This window comes from Rhinopithecus roxellana, chromosome 4 (genome assembly GCF_007565055.1).
Source record: "Rhinopithecus roxellana isolate Shanxi Qingling chromosome 4, ASM756505v1, whole genome shotgun sequence".
NCBI lineage: Eukaryota > Metazoa > Chordata > Mammalia > Primates > Cercopithecidae > Rhinopithecus > Rhinopithecus roxellana.
The window spans coordinates 36263628-36280739 of record NC_044552.1 but is presented as its reverse complement, the minus strand read 5'-3'; the positions used below and the strand labels follow the sequence as shown (position 1 = coordinate 36280739).

The window sequence follows — 17112 nt, the reverse complement described above, 5'->3', positions numbered from 1 at the left end:
CCACTCCTCTGTAATATTGGTCTTTGGCTGGTTTATCAGACGATTGCTGTATATATTATTTCTCTAAGAGCAGGTATCTTCTGACCTATGACCTGCCCAAACTAGCAAGTCGTATGCTTTTTTTGTGTGGGTTGTTAATGCATTTCTGGTGGAGACAAGCTTCTGAGCTGGCACAATTGGCTGGGTGTCCTTCTATTTAATGGAGTGGAGTTTTTATTGGTAAACAGATGCTGTCCATGAAACCTGAAAGGACAAACAACGAGGATGAATGAGGTGAAGAGTGGTGGCTGAATAGGAGGTGGCATTTCCTGGGGCAAAGGCATTGGGCATTTTGGATCTATTTTCTCAGAAGATGTCTTGGGACATAGGGGATTTTGTCAGGCAGGTGAAAGCCATTCAGGGAGTAGGGTGAGTGTTTGAATCTTAATCAATAATTTAATATTAAATAATATCTTAACATTAATCAATAATATCATATTGTCATTCTACAGTACATCCTGACAGTGCCTGTGTGCTGTCATTTGACCCCTCTATCCAGGGGTTTGTATAGAGAATACTTTCTGGGGGAAGTGCCTGAGGCTGTTGGTTTTTGTCTCACAAATGAGATGTAATCCTCACGAGGTCCCAACCCAGTTACACATCAAATTTCTTGTCTCCATACTCGGATGATGCCCTCTGTCTCCTTCCTCTCCTTTCTTTCTCCCCGTTCTCTGTTACAGTGTAATTTTAGTTTGTAAGTTTCTTCCAGGGCTGCAGATCAGTTAATCTTAGAATCCACTGCTCTGAGAGCATCTTGCCTTTTATCTCTGTTCTCTATATTGGGGTCTGTGATTCTGCTGCTAAAAAAAAGTTTGAAAACCAAATGCCTGGATCATTTCTGCAGTGTTCCTTGTCTGCAAGGGTGGCCCAAGGGGATTTGTGGGTGAGGGCCGCAGCGCCTGCTGCAGTGTGTGTGCATGGGTGTGTACAGGGGCCTAGATATGGTAGGGGACTGATGTGTCTGTCTTGTTGTTCTTACTCTGCTTCTGAAATCTGGGTCCTTCTAGTTCTTGGGGTACTTGTAATTCTCCTCCTACCATCCCAGGCTGCTGAAGAAAACAGTTTGTGGGTTTCATTGTGGAAATGAATGAATAAATCCCAAGTTATATATGTTCTCTCTTACAATACACCCTGTACAGACAAGAAATCTCAAAGAGGTTGAGTAACTTGCCTGAGGTCACACAGCTACTAAGTGAGAGGGTCTATGTTTGAATCCAGATCCTGATTTCAGAGTTCATGATCTTCACTACTATCTGCATCAGCCATACTTCTACAGTAAAATACTTTTATTTTAAAATAAAGTACTGTATTTACTTTTACAATAAAAATATTTATTATTCTCTATCATTTCCCCCTCTTGGGAAGATGGGCTGGGTAAATTTAGCACTGTGTAAATTAGTGTAATATGCATATCTCACTTTTATTTGCCTTCAAAATACTACCTTTGGAGGGTGGGGCATTCTGGACTTTGAGTTGGCCATGGTGGGAGGAGGGGTGGGGCCCAGATTTGGGGCTCTTGTTTCAGTCAGTCAGAGCAAGGGGAGAGGTCTGGGAGGTTGTTTCTCAGCTCCTGAAGCAGGATAGTAAAGTCACACATCTGAGAGCTTCCAGGCGCGGAAGCCGTCAGTTTCCCTCCACTTTCCTCTACATCTTTTTCTGACCCTTTCTGATTTTCTACTGGATTCTGATGGAGTCCTTAGAGGGTGGCTCAGAAGATGAGGAACTGGGAACAGACCTGTTTGGGACATTCCAGGTGTGAAGTGGGACAGGGCCTGGGGAAGACCAGAATTGTGTGTGTGCGCACACATACACGTGTGCATGGCCATTGATCAGATGGCGGTTGCTCATCCACTGATTGCAGGAATTGGAATCACATGTTGGTTGAACAGCATGGTCAATCCACAGGTCTTGTGAGCATGAGGTAGTTTGATGGCGTCTGTAGTATGGAGATGTGAGCTATGCATTTGTTAAGGCCGTGCTTCTCCTTGAGTTGTGAATGGTAATTGTATTCCCCTTTTCCAGGGTGTCCCATTCCTCTGCTTGAGGGGTGATTATGGACCTGCTGGAAGGGCTTAGACACGTTCATGAAACACTGGAAGAGAACCTTGGAAAGAAATCCATGGACTGGGTTGCTGGAAGAAAAATCCAGCTAGCTTGTGGGCTCTGTAAGCCTCAGTTTCATCTAGAAAACTGGGGAGAGTGTTCATTAGCTAGTAGCTTCTCTCTTTGGTCTCTTCTCTGACCCGATCACACTTACAAAGCCAGATATGGCATCAGGGACTCCGAGTTTGTTGAGTCCCAGTGGGCAAAATCTCTCTGATCTTGCCTGAATGGGACCAAAGGGTGGCCACAGAGCCTTCATTGCCAAAGTCTTCCTGCGGGCTCAATCCTCTGTACCCCTCCTGTTGCCAGACATTTCCTGAGAACTGAATACTGCAAGAGCCAGAGCTTAAGAATGACAGCAGCCCCAGGTCACACCACCGAATTTAGCCCTGCTCTACCCACATCTTGGGTTGCTGTTCATTCTCTGGGTGTTGGGAGGTGGGTGGGGCGCCTGGGCTTTAGCCATAGAGCTGTACATTTAGATGGGCCTTAGCGCTCCTTTTAGTTAGTCCACCCTGACTTCGTAGAGGGGAAGTTGGCTGTCACAAGGTCACACAGCCCCCTGTGGGCTGAGCCTGGTCACGGAACCAACTCTTTGCAAAGGGCTCTTCCGAGGCACAGCCCAGACTCCCCAGAAGGATGCCGGCCCTGTCTACCCCACCTGTCCTGTTTTCCTGGGAACAAGTGCCGGTGTTACAGATGAGAATTTTATGACTTCATTTCAGAGAATGCGGCTGGGTACAGTTTGCCTGGTGGGTGCCTAAATTTAAACGAAGTGGGTTGTGGTGGGCGGTAGTGAAGAAGATTGGCTTGGTGCTTTCATTAAAGCACAATGTGTTGGGGGGAGGTTGGGTTTTTATTTTTACTTCACTGAATGAGGGTTGAGCACAGAGCTAAGGTTACCCCCCCCTTTACTTTTCTTTCCTTTAAAACTATTAAATATCTGTATTTTTATATTCTCAAATCAGGACTGGTGGTGCACTTTCAGCCTGAGTGTAAATGAAAAGTTGAATTGAAATGTTTTTTGCATTGGTATTGCTATATTATTAGTATTTTGCATTTCCTAATGGCCAAGTGCAGTTGTTGGGCAAGCGTCTTAAGCATCTATAGACCAATTCTGGTTAGACTTGGTTTTTATTCCCAATCCTGGGCACTTGCTGGCTGAATGAGCCTGGATATTGTTTCTGAACTTCAGTCTTCTCCCTGGAAAGTGTTGGAAGCAATGACAAGGTATTAGAATGAATGTGTACATCTACAGTCCCGTGTGTGAAGCCCCGGCATACTGCACAGCACATGGAGGGTGCTCATAAATTACTGGCTGTGCCTGGCTTCTCTGCTGTGCCTTCCAAGCCTTGTCCCCCACCGAGGTGGGCGTTGATCAGGGAGGGTGTAAACAGGATAGCCTCTTGACAGAGGGGGCACGGGGATGGTATGGAGGGATGTGCTGTTGTTAGTGTAATGTGGGGGGAGAGTTGCAGTTTGGGGGTGACCTGACTTGTCTCTTTGGGGTATACAGGGAAAGTATCAGAGGCCTGAACACCTGGACCTTCACCCTCGAGGGGTGTCTTCCTGGGCGTCACCTCACTGACTCTTTGTAGTTAGTCTTCTCAGGCTTTGAAAATCCAGATTTAAAAATCTAGTCTGTTTATTGTTTTATGGTCATAAAACCAACCTGTTATAGAAATAAGTTGGAACATATAGAAAATCATAGAGAAGAAAATAAAAACATCCATCCTTCTGGAAGAAACCAGTGTGAGGATTTGGAAGTTTACATCCCAGTCTTTTTTGTTTTTTTCCTGCATATATACATTGGAGAGTTTGCCTGCTTGTTCATTTTTACAGAACTGGAATCATACTGCACATATTGTTATGTAATGTGCTTTAAAAACTCTATTGTAAGGATTTCCTAGTTGTACACTGCTCTTTTAAAACCTGACTTTCTGTGGTGGCACAGCATTCTATTATGCGGAAGTTCTATAACTTATTTAACCAGCCCCCCTGTATTTAGTCATCTAAATTGCCTTCCATTTCTTTTGCTCGTTCACCTAACACTGCAGTGGATTTGGGAATGCAGATTTTAATAGCTAGGTCACTGTTTCAGGAAAGAAATTCTCTGGTGAAGCACACTGAACTAAATGGTTGCATTAGTTTCAGGTTTTGCCAGGCCTTGCACACTCCCGTGACCTTTGCACTCTGCAGTGAATTCACCATCTGGGTAAGTGCTGTACCTCTCCCGAATCTCCGTTCTGCTCTTTACTTAATTCTCATCATCCTTCAACCACTTCTCTGAGAAGCCCCCCTTCTCAGGGGCAGAGGGGATGACGAGAGGCCTTGGCTGCCCCAGAAGATACTGGTTCAAGTCCTGACAATGTCACTTGCAGAATGACAGTGAAAAATTTGTGGTACTTTTTTGAAACCCAGTTTATTTATCTGCAAGATGAGGGCAGGAATGCCTTTCTGGCCAGGTGGTGAGGATGAAATACAGTGATGACCTCTGATGTGCTTTGTAACCTGAAGTACTACAAAGATGCTGGTTGTTAGCACTGACCACTTGGTCCACAGCCCTTGACCTCTTTGAGAGATGATTGACAATAGGACCTAGACCAGTGGTGTGTGTGTGGAAGCTGGCTCACACCAGCTTATGGGAGTTGACTGTGCACTTCTCTTCCCAACTCCATGTCCAGTGGCCCTCGCATCAACATCTTGAAATGCCATAGTGGGAGTATTTATACCATAGAAATTGACAACCGCTTTGTGTGTGTATGTGGGTGTGTGGCTGTGTGTGTGTGTGTGTGAGAGAGAGAGAGAGAGAGAGCGCTGCTTGTTAAATATTCACCTTACCAGCATTTCTCAGGACTTGTCTCCAGTGTACTTATTTGACATTTGACGTATGTTGTCTTGAGTTTGAATTTATAGTTCTCCTTTCATATGTTAATGTCTCATTTCCCCCAGCTGGACTGTAAGCTCTTGAGGGCAGGAATTAGGTATTTGAAGACTTTAATTGCTGGGATGATGGCTATCAGAGACCTATAAAGCAGCCTTTGCGCAAATGAGCTTATCACTTTCAGGGACATGAAAAGATTTTCTGCTAAGATTGATGCTCTGAGGGACCCATAGTATCTATGCAGTCCCATGGCTCAGGCCTCTCTTAATGATCCTTTCTAGGTAGGTCTTACACACACAGAATTTCAGTTAGCCTAAAAACTGCCCAGGGTATAATAAAGAGGCTTTATTTCTCTATGTTTCCATCAGTGACTATAATAATAATGGCTAACAAATAATAGCTAACGTTTATCGATGGTTTGCTGTGTGCCAGGTACGTCCTAAATGCTCTTATGATCATTTTCTTGTTTAATGCTCACTCCAGTCACATAAAGAATACGTGATTATTACCTTTGTTTTGTAAATAAGGAAACTTAAAGATGTTAAGTGACTTGGTCGTGATTGAGGCACATCCAGGATTGACTCCTCATTCATTCACTCATTCATTTCTTCGTTCATTTAGCAGGCATCACACCCCTGTCATGTGCCAGGCACTGCCTTGGCTGCCAGGATAGACAAAGCCAGCCCCTGCCCTCATGGAGCATTCCTTCCAAAGAGCAAGACAGATAATAAGTAAACGTGTACACATCTGCTACAATGTCAGGTGTCGATGAGGTCTGCGAAGAAAATCAGTCATGGGAAGAAGATAGAGGCTGATGGGGTGAGGCTGGACTTTGGCTGTTTGGATTCCAACTCTGGATGTCTTTCTCCCAGTCCTTGAGACACAGCCCAGCCTGACCCTGGCCAAGCACCTTGCCCATACAGGCCTTCATCACATTTTAAGTTTTATTTTATTTTGGGAGCAAAGCTTTACTCTATGGGGAGGATTCCAGAAGACACTTTGAGAGCTCATGGTAAACTCAAAGTAGGTACAGATGTACATAGAACCCTCCAACCCACTGCTCCATGTTCTGAGGGCCCACTGATGTCCTAGGCAAGTAGAGTAGGCGGGAAGGCTGAGGGTGAAGGTAGGGGCAGAAGAATGAGCTCTGTGGTGGCCAGCAGATGGGAGAGTATAGTCTCTTAGGATCCGAGACCCATAGGACCAGTGGCTTTTTAGAGATCATGTTCAAAGGGTACACGTGGATGCAGGAAGGCATGGGAGAGGGTGGGGTGGGGTGCAGGAAGACTCCCTGAGGTCATCTGCTGAGACTGTGTTCATCAGAGGCTGGAGCCCAGCTTTTCATTCCCTGCCCTGTGCCTTGTACAACATCACCCTATCTCCCAGAATTATTCCCGCCGACTGGGAAATAATGGCAGATGGGTGCAGCAGTGTAGCTTAGGGACCTGTTGAAGGGCAGTCCTTAACCTTAGGCATTTAAGAGCCAGAGTAGATTACGAGAACAGGCTACTCTAACCCCCAAAATATCTTTTAGAAGATGGGACCTCCTGGTATCAAACAGACAAAAAGTATTTTAAGGTTGCCCTCTCTGCCCCCCATGCATTGCAGTCCAGTGTAGCTGAGCCAACATTTATTGAGCACCTGCCCCATGTAATTTGAGAAGATCTTGAAAAGCCCTGTCCTGGGAGAGGGGAGAACTGGGATCCAGTACCTGGTCTCCCGTGAGTAAATTAGCTTTGTGATAGCAGCTCTTGGTCCTGGTGTCCTCTGTAACAGGAAGTGGCTGGCCAAATGGTGTCCAGGTCCCCCTTTTGTTCTGACCTCTGTTCTAAGCTGGAGATAAGACAGGGTCCCACTCACAAAGCATTTCAGTCTTTCAGTTCCTTTTCCCAGTGGATCCCTCCCTGGAGTGTGGGGCTTGGGCAGGTGTTTGGAGAGGCCCGAGTAACCTGCAGTGCCAGCTCGTGTCTCCTCCAGGGTATTTCTTGGTCTGTGGGTGTCAAATGTTTTTTCCCCTTGCTCCCAGCTGTAAGCCACTTGGTACTAACTAGTGGTTAAGTGACCATTGCCCACACAGTGCGCTCCCCACAAAGTAAAGCTTGCCCCACAATTGTTTTTCCTAGCACCCCCACGTTGACGGGAGCAGTGAAATTTTGGCTGTACTTTCCTGAGGGCCGGGCGGTGGTGATTTGTGTCTTTCGTACAGTCCTGTGTGTCTCAGAACAGTACAGAGCCTCATCCTGGTCTCTCCGATGGCCTCCCACTGAAAGCTTACAGTGATACCAGTGTGAACGCATAGGCTTCAAAAATAAAAAGTTACAAGGTGAGGAAGCAACAGGAAGTGGGGAAGCGAGTAGAACAAAGCTTGTGATATGTACTCAGAACGCTGTTGACCTTTTTTTTTTCTCTCTCTCTTTTTAAAATCACATAGCTCTCTCAAATGGTTGGGGTAGAAGTTCTTGTTTGTTTGAAATGGTTGTGGCTCTTACGAGGCCTGTGGAGAGAGTGAGTAGTGAGTGTGAAACAAGTTTAGGGAAGATGTAACTCCCCCTCCACACACACAGAACTTGGCAAAGGGTATGCAAATTCGTGTCAGAGGCTGTTGATCCTTTCACTCTACTTTGCTTAATTAAAGGCTGGGAAAGTTATTTAAATTGTCCCTCTTGTATACCTTCCTTTGTATGACTAGATTAGCTGCTGGACTTGAAGACGTGGGGAAAGTAGAATTCTCCCCCGACACTTTTTCTTCCTTTGCCTCTACCTCAGTTTTTCATTTCCACCTGATGACTTGAAAAAGGAGAGAGAGGTGATTCAATAATTAGTTTCAAAGATTGTAAAGAGCCCACGTATATTAACTTTAACAAAACCCCGTCAAACTTAAAATGCCTCTTGTCGGGGAAGGCACATTTCACACATACAAGGGACAAGTCACTGGCTGGCCAGACGGAGAGAGAGATTATTCTTTTAGACAACTAGCTTTTCATTTGAAGAGCAAACGTGGTCCTGAGAAATGAAGCTTCTGATAGGCACTCCTTCTTGGTAGGACTCTTTGTAGGACTAAATTAGCTCTTGGACTTGAAGATGTGGGAAAGTAGAATTCTCCCCCGACACTTTTTCTTTCTCTGCCTCTACCTCCGTTTTTCATTTCCAGCTGATGACTTGAAAAAGGAGATCACTTAGCTCACTTAGCTCAGGTTGAGTTAGTTTTGTAGGGGCTTTGAGTGGGTTTGAGTTCACAATGATAGCTGTGCTAATGATAAGAGCTATGTGTTTGTGTGGGCTTCACCTGGACTGCCTCGTTTTACCTTCCTATCAAGCATTTGGGAGGGAAGGCATTATAGGTACTTAATCAATGATGGCTGGATAATATTAATAATGAAAGAATGAAAACAGGAATGGTGAGCCCATGCTTGCTGGGCACATTCTTTGGGGTTCAGAGTCTCTGTGCTATGTCACTGGTCTGGTCTTATTTAACGCCAAGGGATGCCAATGGAGAGATGGGCAATGGAGACCTCCAGCAGTGACCTGAAGTGATGGAGCAGTGTTCTGACCCTTAGTTCACTCATATCACAGCCTGCGTCTCCCTCGTTGCCTTCACTGGCATCAGTTTCTGAGAGGGCTGGGCTTGGGGTGTGGTCTGTAGCCTGGCAATAGAATGTCTCTCTAGGGCCAGCTTTCCCTTGTCCAGGACACATCCTGACCCGGAATCCTCCACCTTTGCTGATGGATAGGCAGACTGGCCACTGACACACAGAGGTGCACCTCGCTTCCTGCCTGTGCCACAGCCTTGCAGATTTCAGTGTCAACTGTATTCTACTGGAAGTGTACCAGGGAGTGGGCTATTTTAAAGAAAAGCTAATGGTTTGTCTTGATTTTTTCTTTTTTAAGTACCTCCTCTCCCCATTTCTATCTTATGTCTATGGTATTTTGGCTTTGTCATTCTCAGATTGTGTTTAAGGCCTGCTCTGGGTGTCTAGGTTCCAGTCTTGGTGGAAGGATTCAGTAACAGAAGCTGTTTTCACCTGCAGGACCCTCTAGACACACAGTGAGTGCATCCAGACTGATCCGCACTGGGGCCCATGACTTGGATACCTGCCTGCCTCCCTGTGGTTTCATTTCTGATTTTTTGGTTTTTTTTTTTTTCTCTAATCTTGTTTGGTGGAGGCATGGAAGCCATAAGCTGGACTGTCTGCTAATTCAGTGAAGTTGTATACAATGAATGGAACATGTAGGACATGAGACTGAAACCATTTTTAAAAACCAAGCGGATTGCCTCCAGTGGCTGTTTGACACTCCTGGGCTAATTCTGGGAGTTCTAATCAACTTACTAACGGCATCCCCACCTTCTGAAAAACCCAAGCTTTACGTGTCTCTTACTCTGGCAGTGCCACCAAGCTGCTTAAAGGTGTGCTAGGTGATGGTAACTGGCATTTTTCAGGTGGATGAAACTTGGGGATATGCTTTCAGGCATATCTTGTGGCAGTCTGAATTTCAGCTTTTTATGGAAACTGTACCAACTTGACTGTGGTTGGTGGCCACTGTGCGGACTTGATGCCAGGCCAGCCAGCACTGAGTTGAGACTGTGTAGGTGTGCTGAGCTCATATTTTTCCTGCTCTTCTGGTTTTGAAGGTTGGACATCTCTACCTGCATGATAGATGATTAAAAACAGATGAAAAATAAGTCGAACCCAGCCTCACTTCAGTATTTCCCATCCTGTTCCAGTCCTGCCCGAATAAAGTTGCCTTAAAAAAAAGAAAACCCACAATGAAATCAAAACTGCATCTTTTAACAACATTTATTTGAGTTCAGCCCAGGTTCTCTTATCTCCAAATTGGTTTTGATGCCCTGATAGCCAGGCAGCTCCCTGGCTAGAATCCTTCGTGTTAAATGTAGTGTCTTGGGCTGGGTGCAGTGGCTTACGCCTGTAATCCCAGCACTTTGGGAGGTGGAGGTGGGAAGATCGTCAGTCTGGGCAACAGAGTGAGACCCTGTCTTTACTAAAAATGTAAAAATTAGCCACGCGTGGTGGCAGGTACACTGTGATCCCAGCTACTTGGGAGGCTAGATGGGAGGATGGTTTGAGACTGGGAGGCAGAAGTTGCAGTGAGCTGAGATTGCGCCACTGCACTCTCGCCTATACCACAGAGCCAGACCCTGTCTCAAAAAATAAATACATAAATAAATAAAGGTAGCATCTTGGTTTACTGATGTAAAAATTCTTGTGGGAAATGTGGCCCCGAATGTGAACATATGAAATTGGCTTTTTCCCCCCCAATTAAAAAGTGATTCACTATCTTTGTTTGATTATTGAAGTACTATAATGAATTCAGTGTTCAGCACTGGGGAGGCGTTGCCTCCCACACTCACCCATGAACAGAGCGAGTGCATTTGAACATAAAATTAATAGAGTTTGTGGCTTAGAAAACCACCTTGTCATTAACCACCAGTGCATGCCAGCCTGAAAGATGTTCTTGTGCCAGAGTAAACCACAAGGTTGTGGAAAAACGTAAAGGAAATGGGGGGTAACTTAGTAGTAAAAGGTAAAGGCTGGTAGGTAGGGGATATGTTGGGGGGGGCTGCAGAATAGAGAAAGAAGGAAGGAAAGCTAAGTCTGGCTGGAGCTTCTTGGCCCTTAGGCAGGCTTGGACTTCACTAGCGAGAGGTTTGCAGCATGTGAGCTAAATATTGATGTTCTAGTTTCTGCATTTCCTTAGATTTGTATTTTGAAACTTCTCAGAAAAGGCAGTGAAAAGGAAATAGATTACGTTTGTTGGGGCAGAGTGGGTTTACCCCCAGTGGCCCACCTTTGTTAAATTAGACTTAATTCTTAGATCCTACGTATAAAACAACAACAGAATTTTTTTTAAAGCCCCCAAAATAAATAAAAATTTAGACTTAATTCATCTAGGACAGTAGTTCTGAAGTCGGGGTGGTTTTGCCTTCAGGGGACATTTGGCAATGTCTGGAGACATTTTTGGGTGTCATAATTGGTGATGGTGGTGATGATGGTAGGGAGTGCTGGCAAGTGATAGGTAAAGGCCAGGGATGCTGCTAAACATCCTACATGTGCAGGAACCCTCTCCCCAACAAAGAATGATCAGCCTGAATGTCAATAGTTGTGAAGTCTTGACCTAAGAGCTTACTTGCTGCCCATCTCATCCTCAGAGAGAGCAGTGTCTCAGCACTGGGCTGTGAGAGGAACATCCTTCTGCTGAAATGCAACCCCCGGCCCTGGAGAGCTTCCCACTCCGAAGATCTGGAGGGCTCCCAGGAGTTGGCTTCTTGATCCATCTGTGATAATTTTGCAGCTTAGAGGTGTTTCCACCTTTTCCTTCTAACATTTCTCCATCATGTCTTGTTGCTATACAGACCTGTCCCCAGCATTAATTCTCTAATCCAGTGCTTTTTGTCCATGCTCCACGCCAAGTGCTACAATTTGTTTTTTTCTTGCTTTTCTATCTGTTCCACCCATTGGAGAAGTCTTTGGTCCTCTTTAGGGAATCTGCTTTTTTCTTTCTTTCTTTTCTTTTCTGTTTTTTGTTTTGTTTTGTTTTGTTTTTTGTTTTTGTTTTTGTTTTGAAACAGGGTCTTGCTGTGGCACCCAGACTGGAGTGCAGTGGCGTGATCTCAGCTCACTGCAACCTTTGGCTCTTGGGTTCAAGTGATTCTCCTGCCTCAGTCCCCTAGTAGCTGGGACTACAGGCAACTGCCATCAAGCACTTTACTAGTCTTTAGTAAAAATACAGTCACTGTATGTCAGAACCTGAGATATTTGAACTGGTAACATGGCAAAACCCTGTCTCTACTAAAAATACAGTGCCAGACACAGGGTTTCGCCACGTCGACCTCAAACTCCTGACCTCAGGTGATTTGCTCACCTCGGCCTCCCAAAATGCTGGGATTATAGGCGTGAGCCACCACACCTGGTCAGAATCTGCTTTTTTTCTATCCCAAAACAGAAGTTAATGAATCTCTGAATTGTTATTCTGCTTAGGACATGCTCTGTGTGCCATTTCCCCCCATATAGAGAATTAAAACTGTGAACTATTTAATAAACTATAGGCTTACCGCCAGTATGTGTAAAACACATACCTCTTTCAGGTCACTTTTTGACAAGTTTCAGGTAAGAATGATAGCATATTAAATTATTAGGCAGTTTTATGACTGTGCAGAGAAGATTTATCCTTTGATGAATAAATATTGCTGTAGCCCAATTTAGAACTTGACAAATGCTGATTTACAGCTTAAAATATAAGGGTTATTTTATGATGAAGTGGCAGTGGTGGTGGGGTAGGTTTAAAAGTGATGTCAGTGGCACCTTTGAGTAATAGGCCATTAAAACACTGCCACAGGCAGAGCTGCAGGGAGGATTCTCAGGTGACTTCTAGGGGTGCCTGCCGCTCCTGATAGGTTTCAGGGTTCAGGTCACTTTGTGATGTATGGTCTCAGCTGATAGTACTTGGCGGCATTATTGAAAGCGTGAGTGCCCCTGTGTCCCTGGCAGTTGTTATTCAGTGTACCTTTTAAAGGGTTCTGCCTGCCTGTCCACGTAACTTCAGGGTGGTGGTGGCCCCAGTGTCAGTACATTTTTCAGATAATGGGAAGGTCATTTTGAGGAAGAACATTTTCAAAACCCTGTTAAGAAGAGAATCTGGTGAGCTCCTTGTGTGTTCTTGTTGTGTTGATCATCCTACTTTTGAATCAGAAAACCAGGACCAGGTCGGGTGCAGTGGCTCACACCTGTAACCTCAGCACTTTGGTAGGCCGAGACAGGCAGATCACTTGAGGTCAGGAGTTTGAGACTGGCCTGGACAACATGGCAAAACCCCGTCTCTACTAAAAATACAAAAATTAGCCGGGTGTGGTGGCACACCCTGTAATCCCAGCTACTCAGGAGGCTAAGGCAGGAGAATCGCTTGAATCTGGGAGGCAGAGGTTGCAGTGAGCCAAGATCACACCACTGCACTCCAGCCTGGGCAACATGGACATGGTGAAACCCTGTCTTTACCAAAAATAGAAAAAACTAGCTAAGCATGGTACCAAATGTCTATAGTCCCAGCTACTCAAGAAGCTGAAGTGGGAGAATTGCTTGAACCCAGGAGGTCAAGGCTGCAGTGAGCCAAGACTGCACCACTACACTCCAGCGTTGTTGACAGAGTGAGACCCTGTCTCAAAAAACAACAACAAAAACAAACAAACAAAAAACTGAGACATTTGAACTGATGAGTATGGATACTTATAGAGGATTTAAAATTGTAGCTGACCGTAATATGTGTTGCATGCATGCACACATGGTGATGGTAGAACTACATCAATTAGAGACTTTTTCTTTGTGCTTGCTTCCTGTTGATTGATTTAATAGTTGAGGTGTGTGCATGATATAAAATTTGCAAGTTATGAAGAGTCTAAAGTGGGTTAAATAATTCTTTCTGCTTCCAGCTACCCATTTCTCCTCTCTATAGGTAACCGCTTTTATTAGCTTTTGGGGTATCTTTTCAAAGATAATCTATGCATATAAATGTGTATATGGATACATACTATTTTTCAACAACTGTTGGCATACTGTTCATGTTATTCTGTGGCTTGCTTGTCTTACCTAGCAATATACATTGAAAATTATTCCATGTTATGACATAGAGGATATAGAGGATGCCCTCATTCTTTGTTTTTTCTTTTTCTTTTTCTTTTTTTTCTTTTTTTTTTTTTTTTTTTTTGAGACAGAGTCTCTGTCTCTCTCACCCAGGCTGGAGTGCAGTGGCGCAGTCTTGGCTCACTGCAAGCTCTGCCTCTGGGGTTCACGCCATTCTCCTGCTTCAGCCTCCCGAGTAGCTGGGACTACAGGTGCCTGCCACCACGCCCAGCTAATATTTTGTATTTTTAGTAGAGATGGAGTTTCACCATGTTAGCCAGGATGGTCTCAATCTCCTGACCTCATGATCCGCCTGCCTCAGCCTCCCAAAGTGCTGGGATTACAGGTGTGAGCTACCGTGCCCAGCTGCCCTCATTCTTTTAATTTTTTTTTTCCTTTCTTCTTTTTTATAGCTGCATAACATTCCCTTTTACAGAAGAATCACAAGTTATTAAAGCAGCCCTCCAAACTGTGGATATTGTAGTTATTTCCAATCTTTTGTCATAAATCCTACTGCAGTGAGTATCCTTGTATATGCTTTATTTTGCATATATAGGAGTATGTCTAGTAGGATCAATTCCTAGAAGTTGAATTGCTGGTAAAAGCATCTCTGCATTTGTGATATTGATAGACATACTAAGTATCCTTTCAAGGAGGTTGTAGCAATTTACACTGAAACCGTCAATGAATGAGACATCCTCACCACTGTGTTGGTGAGGATGTCTCATTCATTGATGAGTTACCAGTAAGTTATCAGACTTTTTTATCTTTGCCAATCTGATGGATGAAAATTGGTATCTCAGTTTTAATTTGCATTTCTTTCATGAGTATAATTGAGCATCTCACAAGTTTAAGATTCATTTGTATTTTCTTTTGATTCGTAGTCTGCCCATGTTTCTGTTGAGTTGTTGGTCTTTCCAAGTCTTTCAGATTTGGTATCTCTTTGACCCATTTCTGTATTTGGTGTAGCCCACTCTGGGGACTGAGGCAGGCTGTGCATTCGAATGAGGCTTTGGTGAGTGGGATGGATCAACTGTCTGGTGATGAAAAGGAGTCCATTTTCTTGGGTGTGGCCATTGCTGCATTGGAGGCTGCTGGCGGCTCCAAGCTTGGTGGTTTCTGGTCCTCACCCCTGCAGTGCTTGTCAGAGTGGGGAGCTGTCTGACTCACATGGAGAGCAAATGCCTCCTGGTGGGTTGAACACGTAAGGAAGGGTTGGTGAGAAGATGGACACAAATGAGACTAGGAAAGCCAGGGCTGGGAGGACGAAGGGGGTGTTGGAGGGTATCCAGAGCACGGAGTATTGGCATTTAGGCAGATTCATAGGAAAGAGGCATGATAGTGACACTGGAGATTTTCAAATACACAGTGTCCAAGAAGTCAGGAGAAATAGGATACATTTGGATTTAAACAGTATGTGAATTACATTTTCAAAACTATGCTGGATATGTTGTTTTGTTTTGTTTTGTTTTGTTTTCAAGACAAGGTCTCACTTGGTCAACCAGGCTGGAGTGCAGTGGAGTGCAGTGACAGAATCTCAGCTCACTGTAGCCTTGACCTCCTAAGCTAAAGCGATCCTCCTACTTCGCGATCCTCCTACTTCAGCCTCCCTAGTAGCTGGGACTACAGGCGTGTACCACCACACTCAGCTAATTTTTTATTTTTTGGAGAGCCAGGGTCTTGCTATCAATATGTTTTTTCTCCCCAACCTCCAGACAACTTTTCAGATGTTTAGCTAAACACAAAGCAGTGGTTCTCAACTGGGAGTGATTTTGTTCCATACCCACTCCACCCCCCAAGCCCCAAGAGGCATTTGGCAATGTCTGGAGACATTTCAGTTGTTGTGTTTTGAGAGAGATGGAGAGGAAGGAGAATGCTACTGGCATCTAGTGGGTGGTGGCCAAGGATGCTACTAAACATCCTGCAGTGCAGAGGACAGCTCCCCATTTTACCCCAAATCCCATGTTCAAAACATGAGCGCCCTGATGTAAAGCAAATGGGGTCTGGTTGTTAATACGAAAAAAAAAAGCATCACGAATCCACTGTTTCCTTCTGTTTTCAGACATTTTGGACCCTCTTTTATGGCACAGTGGGACTCACTGATTTACATTCAGAAAAACTTCACCTGAAAAGGTGTGGAGGCATAGGAAAAACATGGAGAATTTTAGCTGAAAGTGCAACCAGCACACTGTTTTTAAAATAAGTCAGTACCCTATGTCCTAACTTTTCAGACTGTGAGAGCTGAGACCTGTCAGTGACCACTGGCTCCACCCTACTGCCTTCTGCTTGGCAGCTCTTTTTTTTTTTTTTTTGTCATGTCTTTGAGAAGGATTTTGCTAAGAGGATCACTCTTTCTCTTAAGGATACTCTGGACACAGGAGATAGGATTTTTTAACCTGAGGCTGAAAGGGTCTGAAAGTGTCATTGATGCATCAGGTGGCATTTTCAGTGTGTCCATGCTCCCCACATGGTGAGACCCTGCTGTGCTGAGTCTCCTGTGCCCTCAGGATGCCCGTCTCTGGGTGGCCTTCCATGTTCAACCCTGGAGACTCAGAGGAACCGTAGAAATACCCAAGGGTTTGGGCACCACACTCGGGAACCACACTGCAGGGTTGAAATCTTCACTCCTCACTCCTCACCTGTTCATTATTTTGGGCAGGCCTCCGTTGCCTTGTCTGTAAAATGGGAATAGTATTAGTACTGTAATGAGGATTAACTGAGTGTGGGAAGGTGCTTAGAATGGCACCAGTAAGTGTTAGCTATTATAATTGTGATGATGATGATTATTGGTTTCAGCCACTGGCAGTTCCAGCCTTCTTGCCCCTCCTCTTCAGTCCTCTGGAAACCCTTTGCCAAGATCAGCCAGCACACTAGATTCCAGGGGAATTTCCGATGGCATCCCTGAGCCCTGCTGTGCTTGAATACTTTTCCCCAAGTCTGGGGTGGGCTCTGCTTCTCCCAGGATGAAGCTTGTGCTGAGCCAGTTCCCCTCCCTCCTCGTCCACCCTTACCTCCTCCATTGAGGGAGGAGTGGCCCTGCCTCTCTGAGATGGGCTTCTTATCCCGAAACCTAAGAGGATGGTTGTAGAACCCAGCTTCAATCAGGGCTGGGCTGGCGGGCTCCTTGCTCTTGGTCCTCAAAGTGCATTTCAGCTCAGTCTCACCACAGTCACCAGAAAGGGCTATTTATAAAACGAGGACAGCCTTTGGTCCGACCCTATAAACAGTCTTGCTAGGAAGTCATTAGGTGAAGCTGATTTTTCATTTCTTTTCATTCAGCTTGGAGCTTCATATTCAGATAGGTTAATGGCTAGGGATCACAGGGTCTTATGCCTGGGTGGGTGGTCCAATCCCTGTATTTGGTGGTTTCTTAAAACAAGGCGCTGGTTCAACCAGCGCCTTGTTTTAAGAAACCACCAAATACTGAGACACCTTATGGGATGCAGCGAGGTGACA

General features: G+C 45.0%; 1 protein-coding gene across 10 annotated transcripts in view; it reads left to right on the top strand.

The window, feature by feature from the left end:
• Positions 1-17112, top strand: part of TRERF1 (transcriptional regulating factor 1) — a 227228-nt gene that overhangs the window by 57474 nt on the left and 152642 nt on the right. Inside the window, exon 1 of one of the 10 annotated variants that reach the window (XM_030928516.1) lies at positions 2746-2894. The exons of the other annotated variants lie outside the window; for them this stretch is intronic. The gene's annotated coding sequence lies outside the window, so the exon portion shown is untranslated. Of the gene's footprint in view, positions 1-2745; positions 2895-17112 lie in introns of those variants that run through there. 10 annotated transcript variants of the gene reach the window in all.